General features: G+C 35.3%; 1 long non-coding RNA gene across 2 annotated transcripts; it reads right to left on the reverse strand.

Annotated features, from left to right (window-relative positions):
- Nucleotides 1-1,828: 1,828 nt before the first annotated feature.
- LOC148803464 (uncharacterized) lies at nt 1,829-5,669 on the reverse strand. Of its 2 annotated transcripts, XR_016074031.1 has the most exons (3): nt 3,883-5,650; nt 3,652-3,790; nt 1,829-2,590 (listed from the first exon to the last, which is right to left on the reverse strand). It is a non-coding gene; the product is annotated as an uncharacterized LOC148803464 (long non-coding RNA). The 2 variants fall into 2 exon arrangements; XR_016074025.1 differs by having other exon boundaries at nt 3,652-5,669.
- Between the last annotated feature and the right edge of the window lie 3,780 nt (nt 5,670-9,449).

A 9,449-nucleotide genomic window follows, 5' to 3' on the forward strand; every position in this document is an offset into this window, starting at 1 on the left:
CACCTTTTATGTTGATTGGTGGGGTCAAATTGGGCCAAATGGGCTCGGTCAATCTAGAGCCTCTACACAAAATCAGTGTGTGATCGAGGGTCAAACAAAGATAATTTTGCATAAAATTTCATAGGGTAGGGTTTTTGGGTAGTCTGAGGTGATTGGTAAGGTTAGATTGGGCCAACTGAGCTCATATTAGGCGGATTTGGAATCTGATCAATCTGATGTCTTAAAATGGAATCTTAGTTTGATTAAGGGTAAATAGAGGTGTTTTGGGCTGAATTTTCATATCTATGGATTTTTTTTGGCAATCTAGCGTGAGTTGGGGGCTTAAGTGGCGGACTGAATAAAAATTGGGTGCTAACAACTACCCTTTTTTGTTGTGAGGTAGGAAACTACAAAACAACAAAAACCAAAAGAAGCACATAGAGATTTTTGTGAAGGGTAAGCTTGGGAAGAGGGGTGAGACAAGAAAGAGGATTAAGATGAAAAGGAGTTCCCGTGTAGCATAGTTTCATCATGTTCAAGCCATTTTATTCTTTGCAAAGTGACCCTTCCTAAATATCAAGAACCTTTGGAATCATGGTATATTCTCTATAAAGAAAAACATTAAAAACAAGCAAAAAACAATGACAAAAGCAACTCAATGTATGAAATCTATTTAATTTTGGCAATAGTGAACTTTCCAACAAGTATTGGATGATCTTGTGGAGTGAGGTCAGCTTTTTGCAATGAGTTGAGAAGGCATAAAATTAAAAACTATAATGTGCCATATAGCGATGAAAACAACGATAAAGCCTTGATGAAAATTGTGATGTGCTAGTGTAGCAGAAAATATCTGTGTACTATAAAGTGAAAAATCAATGGCTTATGATGTGTGAAAGTGGCAAAAAAATTTGTATGCAGTAGAGCAAAAAGTACTGACTGTGATGTGGCAAAGGCATAAAACTTGTTTGCTATTGAGAAGGAATTTTTTATTTGTAATGTGCCAAGGTGGAGAAACTTGTGTGTTATAGAGTGGAAAACTCTAATATGTGATGTGTGGAGGGCGAAAAATCTATGTGCTATGCAGTGGAATTCGTGTGCTATAAAGCGGGAAATCGTGTTCCATAGTGTGGAAAGAAAAACATGTGCTATAGAGCAAAATAATTGGTAGGTGTCGAATCCAACCAAAGATAAAAATCCTGCTCGAATTAAATACTTTTGTAGATAGTGATGAGCAAGGTTGTCTCCACAGGGATTGGGTGGATTTATTTCCAAGAGAAAAGAAAATAGAGGGGTTGTTATAAAAGCAAGGAAAATAAAATAAAATAAAATAAAGCAAGGACTAAATCAATGGGAGATAGCTTCTGGTTGAAGGGACAATTTCAGCCTTGATTCTTATCATTGATCATCGATGCAAGGATAAATTCATATGTTTATGAATAAATTGGTTATACCCATTAACAAGCTCTAACAGCCAGCCTCTACTCATATTTCTCGACAACCAAAACAAGCTCTTTGATTGCTTCTCTTATTAATAGACAGTCCTAAACAAGCTCTTAGGATTTAATCTATTAATAGCATTAAGAGGGGAGAGACCCAATTTTGGTCAGCGATCTCACAATCTCGGACCGTTTAAACCATATCATATATCCTCTTAACATAAATCGAAAACTTATCCATAATCAATTTATGTTAGTTGCCACCATAATTAAACCTACCAATCATATACGAAAATTGAGGTTCAATCGGCCATGGATTATTTTCATTGACTGAGCAAAGGATCCTTTTTGCTTAATCAATAAAAATAATCCTCACAGGAAATTGTAGAAAACATATGAATACCCATAAACAATGAACAAAAATAAAAATCAATTAGATCTCACAATGTTTAAGAATCAAAGCTTCCCTAACCTTTCATCCAGAAAATAAAAGCTTACACACACTTCATGTAGAAATCGTAGCTTCCAGATGAGGGGGGCGTATTCTGCTTCTTTTCTCCCTTCTTGCTGAATTCTTGTTTCCAAGATTTGATTGATGATTGGGTGCTAGTCCGCCCCCCATTATATAGCCTTAGGAGGGAGCAATTTTTAGCTCCTCTTAGGAGTTTTCTTTCTCAAAAATAGAAAGTCCTATTTCCTAATTCAGATATAATCTTATCCTTATCTCTAAATAGAAACTCTTAACTAAGTTGGACTCTAACTCTTTTCTTTTTTTAAGATTACAATATAAATAAGATCTGATTAAGATCCTTAGCCGAATTCTATTAGGAATGACGAGTGGGCCCTACTATTGCATGCTGAATTGGGCTGGTCTTCTCCAGCGAACTGAGGCTTCTCTGCGAATTGGGCTTTGCTGCAATCTGGGGCTCTCTGCGAATTAAGCTTTTCTACGAATTTGTAGAGACTTCAGGCCTGATTTTGACCTCGATTTGGTCCGAATCTATCAAAACTCAAAACTTAAAAGTTGTATATATTTTCCTTACTTTCCAATGCATCTTGAATCATCTCAATCGGAGTCCGGATGGGAGAATTATGCCCAAATTACCACACGGCGCTGAAACTATGCAAAATTACCCGATTAGCCTTGTTTTTCACCAAACGCCTCATTTCGTGCCCTAAATCGAAATATAAGAATAGTGAGTCCAATTAGGTACTAAATAAGTATAAAAGACTGAATATTAAGAGACAAAGATTTGATAATTTTCATTCTCATCTAATCCCCCCACTTAGACCTTGCCCGTCCTCGGGCAAGACAGAATTTAAGCGAAAATAGGCAAACCTTCCTACCAAACTTTAAACTCAACTTTCCTTATTCTTTTTCCACAAATATTCTAGGTTAACTATTGCAAATCGTTAAATCAGCACGACCAAGTCATACACGACTCATCTATCAACCAATTCAATTTTCACTTCTACAAAGATAGTAAACTAGGGAAAACATTTTTATCTTTACTCTATCTTTTTTCTCTTCTTGGTGAAAGTGAGTGCATTTTATGCTCCATCTCACTTTTGGGATTATTTGGCCAGTAGATGCATTTTATGTTCCATCCTACTGTTAGAATTGCTTGAATAGTAGGTGCATTTTATGCTCTATCCTACTTTCGTATTGTTGGTTTAGTAGGTGCATTATTTGCTCCATCCTACTTTTGAATGGCTAGCTAGTAGGTGCATTTTATGCTCCATCCTATTAGGTTACCTCAATTGTATAGTAAAAATATTTACCCCATTTACTTAAACCTGAATTTAGGACTAGCTCAAAAAGAAATGGCTTCAGATAAGTCGTGTATTCCCTAATCGCACCTCATTACTAGGTTCACAAGAATTTTCCCGGAATATTGTTTCAAGAGAGTTGAGTTTTTTTTTTTTTTTAATAAAATCACTCATCTAAAATCCTATACTTTCCTTCACACTTAAAACTTACATTGTCCCCAATGTAAGGTGGAATGCAAAGAAAAGGTGGAAATAACTAAACTATAAATTCAAAAACAAGAAAAAAAAAACAAACTTCCTTGTTTTTAATCATCATAAACCGGATCCTCTAACTTTTGTAGTTGCAACTTCCGGTGTTTTCCCCTTTCATCCATCATGGGTGGGTTCAAATCTGGAATAGGGGCTTGCAAAACAAAGGGTAAAGGTCTCTCATTAGAAATTGGTAACGTAATATAAGGAATGTTACCTGACTGTTGTAACTCCGAAGAATCATTCAATGCTGCAACAGTTTCCTGCAATTTAGAACTCAAGGTGGACTCCTCTTTCTCAGGATGCTTAGTAATGGAAATTCCGAATCCCACCTTCCCACCAAGTTCAAAAACTTCCTGTACTAAAGAATCAATCACATTAACAGAAAACATACCTGGGTCCTTGCATTTAGGAGGTAATTTCTTTTGGAGGATTGCTGAAACATTACCTTTCAGCATTTTCTTAGTAGTTCATAACTCCTTGAGAAATTTTGCATAGCGAGGTACTTTTTCGATTGCATCAAGGAGGGAAATATTTACCTCAACCTTGCGAAATGTGTCAAGGATATCCTTCTCTTGCTCCTCCTTCTTGGAATTTGCAAAGCGGCTAGGAAAGGGTGGAGTTGTCACTTTGGCTTGGGGTTTGTTCACTGCTTGGATCTTGAGTTTGGGGTGGAGGTGTTTCCTTTTCTATTTCAATTGTATTCTTAGGCACTTCCCTGCTAGGCCTATTCAGTTCCCTTCCGCTTCTTAAAGTGATTGCACTAGCATTTTGCTTAGGGTCGACCATGGTCTGTGAGGGTAGTTCTCTTGATCTTTGAGATTCTAATCGACTCACAGTAGTTGCCAATTGTGTCACTTGATCATCCAGGTTTTAGATGCTGGTCCTCGTCTCCTGTTGAAATTGTTGGGTGTTAGTTGCAAGTGATTTAACAATTTCATCTAAAGATTTACCTCGTTTGGAACGTGAATGTTGTGGAGCCGGTTGTCTAGCTTGATATTGTTGGAAACCAAGGGCTTGGTTCCATAGCTGAGATTAGGATGATCCCCCCATCCTGCATTGTAAGTATTTGAATAGGGATCGTACCTCATTTTTGGGAATCCTCCAATAGCATGGGCTTGTTCATAGGGTTCATCTTGAAGTGTAGGACACATGTCGGTTGGATGACCCGTAATGTAACAAATGCCACAAGTCTTTGCTGTACGTGGCCTACAACCAGTTTTTCCACGAGAGAGGTGAGGGTATCTAATCGTTGATCGATGGAAGAAGTGCTTACCTCATTGACTCTCATCGGTATGGACTCTTGTCTATTGTCGAACTGTTGTGCATTGGCAGCCATGTTTTCGATCTCGGGATCGTATTGGATTTCATCTACATGAGAAGAACGAGGCATAAACCAAGCAAAAGGAAATAAATCTTATTTAGGACACCAATCCCCGGCAGCAGCGCCAAAATTTGGTGGGTGTCGAATTCAACCAAAGATAAAAGTCCTGCTCGAATTAAATATTTTTGTAGATAGTGATGAGCAAGGTCGTCTCCACAGGGATTGGGTGGATTTATTTCCAAGAGAAAAGAAAATATAGGGTTTGTTATAAAAGCAAGGAAAATAAAATAAAATAAAGCAATGATTAAATCGATGGAAGATAGTTTCTGATTGACGGGACAAGTTCAGCCTTGATTCTTATTATTGATCATCGATGCAAGGATAAATTCATATGTTTATGAATAACAAGCTCTAACAAGCTCTTAGGATTTAATCTATTAATAGCATTAAGAGGGGAGAGACCCAATTCTGGTCAGCGATCTCACAAGCTCGAACTGTTTAAACCAAATCATATATCTTCCTAACATAAATCAAAAACTTATCCATAATCAATTTATGTTAGTTGCCACCATGATTAAACCTACCAATCATATACGGAATTTGAGGTTCAATCGGCCATAGATTATTTTCATTGATTGAGCAAGGGATCCTTCTTGCTTAGTAAAAAAAATAATCCTCACAGAAATCACAGAAAACATATGAATGCCCATAAACAATGAACTGAAATAAAAATCAATTAGATCATCACAATATTTAAGAATCAAAGCTTCCATAACCTTTCTACCAGAAAATAAAAGCTTACACACACTTCATGTAAAAATCGTAGCTTCCAGATGAGGGGGGTGTATTCTGCTTCTTTTCTCCCTTCTTGCCGAATTCTTGTTTCCATTATTTGATTGATGATTGGGTGCTAGTCCGCCCCCCTTTATATAGCCTTAGGAGGGAGCAGTTTTCATCTCCTCTTAGGAGTTCTCTTTCTCAAAAATAGAAAGTCATAGTTCCTAATTCAGATCTAATCTTATCCTTATCTCTAAATAGAAACCCTTAACTAAGTTGGACTCTAATTCTTTTCTTTCTTTAAGATTACAATAAAAATCAAATCTAATTAAGATTCTTAGCCGAATTCTATTAGGAATGATGAGTGGGACCTACTATTGCATGCTGAATTGGGCTGGTCTTCTCTATGAATTGGGCTTTTCTGCAATCTGGGGCTCTCTACGAATTGAGCTTCTCTGCGAATTGGGCTCCTATGCGAATTTACAGAATTCAGTCTCGATTTTGACATCGATTCATTCCGAATCTATCAAAACTTAAAACTTGAAAGTTGTAGAGCTTTTCCTTATCTTTCCAATTCATCTTGAATCATCTCAATCGGAGTCCGGATGTGAGAGTTATGCTCAAATTACCACACAGTGCCGAAACTATGCAAAATTACCCGATTAGCCTTGTTTTTCACCTAACACCTCCTTTCGTGCCCTAAATCGAAATATAAGAATAGTGAGTTCAATTAGGCACTAAATAAGTATAAAAGACTAAATATTAAGGGATAAAGATATGATAATTTTCATTCTCATCAATAACTCATGTGGTAGAGAGCAAAAAAACTCTTGTGCAATAATGGAAATAACTCATGTGCTAGAAAGCGAAAAATGTCATGTGTTAGGAAGTGGAGAATGTCATGTTCTAGAGAGAGGAAAAACTCATATACTAGAGAGTGGAAAAACTAACGTGGCATAACAGAAAAAACTCATGTGCTAGAGAGCGGAAAATGTCATGTGTTAGGAAGTGGAGAATGTCATGTGCTAGAGAGTGGAAAAACTCATGTACTAGATAGTGGAAAAACTAATGTGCCATATCGGAAAAAGCTCATATGTTAGAGAGTGGAAAATGTCATGTGTTAGGAAGCGGAAAATGTCATATGCAACAGAGTGGAAAAACTTATGTGCAATAGCGTAAACAAAACTCATGTGTTAGAAAGTGGAAAAACTTATTTGCCATAGAAGAAAAACTTATGTAAAATAGTGCAGACAAAAACTCATGTACTAGAGAGCAGAAAAATCATATGCAATAGTGAAACTACTTATGTATGCAATAGTAGAAGCACTCATGTACAATAGCGCAGAGAAACTCATGTGCAATAGCATAAATAAGAACTTCATGTGCTAGAGAGTGGAAAAACTCATGTGCAATAGCGGAAACAACTCATGTGCCATATCGGAGAATCTCATGTGTAATAGCGCAGACAAAAGCTTCATGTGCTAGAGAGTGGAAAAACTCATGTGCAATAACGGAAAAACTCATGTACAATAGCAGGAAAAAAATTATGTGCAATAGTGAACAACTCATTTGCAATAGCAAAAAACTCATGTGCAATAGCGGAAAAAATCATGTGCAATTGTGATTCATGATGAGAATAATGTAATTATTATTTGTAATGTAATGCACAATAATGAAGACATGAAACTAACATAAAAAATCATAAAAATGATGACAAGACTAAAAATTCAAAAATGCTAATAACATGCCAAATGCAAAATACAATAAAAAAAATCAAGAACTATCATCTCATAAATTCGATTTAACTTAATTGTCATTTCTCACTTGACCACTTTTCTTATTGTGAATCATTTCTTCACATTTTTACCACACTTTGCATTTTTCTTTTTATTACTTATGTTTGTTTTTTATATATTTTTTTGGTACACAATGAACAACTCAATTCCTTTTTGAAAGACTTTTGTACTAGTGCGGCTTGAACTTCTTCTTTGAGACATATTTGTACTTGATTCGAGTGTTAAACGCCATGGGCTGCTCTCATTTTGATCCCTCTCTTCTTTTATTTTTCTTATTTTTTTTTACTTTTTCTTTATAACCTCTAGAGTAGAAAGATAATGCAACTCAAACATAAAGGAGATGGGAATTTTTATCTTCTTTTTATTATACATTTTTCTAGGAAGCTACGATACTAAAACAGGAGATGTCACTAGCATTGATTCATGACAAAACTATTATGTCCAAAAGGACCCATGTCATGCCTTAGCAAGTGATAAAAGTATTTCGTTCATCTTTAAAAGAGTTGATCGAAACCTTAGCAATTATAATGACATGTGCATCAAAAATGCGAAGGAGACAATCATATATTCATTTTGGGAAATACCCAGGTTTTATGGGAAACTGCCTCAGTTCTTGGTTAACAGGATGATTTGTGATAAGAGATGCTTAATTGAAGAAGGTTCAAAACAAAATCCCTTATCACCAGCCAATTAAGTCTATCCCATGCTAATTTATCAATTTCTAAATAGTCAAAAAGGGCTTAGTGAATGGGATGAAACGTGGTGTAGGACTGAGGATTTGAAATGAAGAGGAAAAAGCTCAAAAGCATATTTTCTCCTCATCATTATTTTTTCTTATTTACTTTCTCTTATTCCTTTTGCTTTTTCTCCTTTTTCTTATAGTTTATTCTATTTTTTTTTTTTTACATAGTCATCACATCTTCAAATATGAACCACATTACTTCACCGATCATAGAGAACTTCACGTGTAAAAGAATCAACAAACAAATACTCAAACTAACTGATTCTAGAATGGTTGAAACATATATCTACCTTATATTTTTTTTTGTATCAAATCTTTCTTTTCCAACCTCCTACAAATATTTCTCTATCATTCTTTCTCATTTTTCATCTACCACAAATTCTCTACTTTGATTTTCCTTAACTTTCATCTCTTCAATGCTTTCCAATTTTTCCAATTTTTTCCAATCTTCTTTGACCATTGCTCCATATTAGGTTGCCACATTTTCTTCTTCATTACTCTCCTTTTCTTTTTCTTTTTTTTTGTTTTTTATTTCTTCTCTTTCTTTTTTGTTTTTTTGTTTTAGGCCCTATAAAAGGTACACCCGGAATTTAGCTAGTTCAAAAAGGAAAATGTATTTATGCATGGGTTAATTGGGCTAACTAGCGGTTTTTGAAAGATAATAGGATCACTTAAGAATTAAGATAGACAGAAGTGGATTACAGTCTTTTCCTTTATTGATTGGAGAATCACTAGGTTATGATGATACTCTAACTCTATGCTGGCTCTAGGGAAGTTGGTAGAAGATACATGCTTAAATTGTCAAAACTACCCCAGTTTAGGATATTTGGGTGCTTTTGGAAAACGATTAAGATTTATGCTCAAGGCTATTTGAAATGTTCAATGAGGTGGGTGGTGTGTCTGGAAGCGTGTTGTTAACCACTTCGGAACGCAAATTTTAATATTTATAAATTTCTCTATCTCTCATAACAATTATAAATGCAGTAAATGGTGAGAATGGGTCGTATCCATAGGGAAGTGAGGGAAAAATCGTTACAAACTTTAATCCGGATAAAAGAACACAAAAGGAAGTTGCATAATCACAAAACTTTAATTAATTGAATTGGAATTCATTAAAAATAAGATTTGAACACTATTGAAAGTGAAAAGTGCATAAAAATAAATAAATAAAAGAAATTAAATAAAAAATTTTGTAATCCGATCATAGGTAGCAGTCTCTGGATCTCTCCTTTGACCATCGAACTTCTTGAGCTAGGCCTTTCGTCTTACCTAGCCGAATTCCAGATCTGCAGAAAAGAAACAAAACAAAAATTAAATTGAATAAAAGTAAATTTGTAGGAAGGAAAAATCAGACTAAAAATTAAAGAATAGAAGTT

Source organism: Nelumbo nucifera, chromosome 1 (genome assembly GCF_055504915.1).
Source record: "Nelumbo nucifera cultivar China Antique chromosome 1, China Antique-T2T, whole genome shotgun sequence".
NCBI lineage: Eukaryota > Viridiplantae > Streptophyta > Magnoliopsida > Proteales > Nelumbonaceae > Nelumbo > Nelumbo nucifera.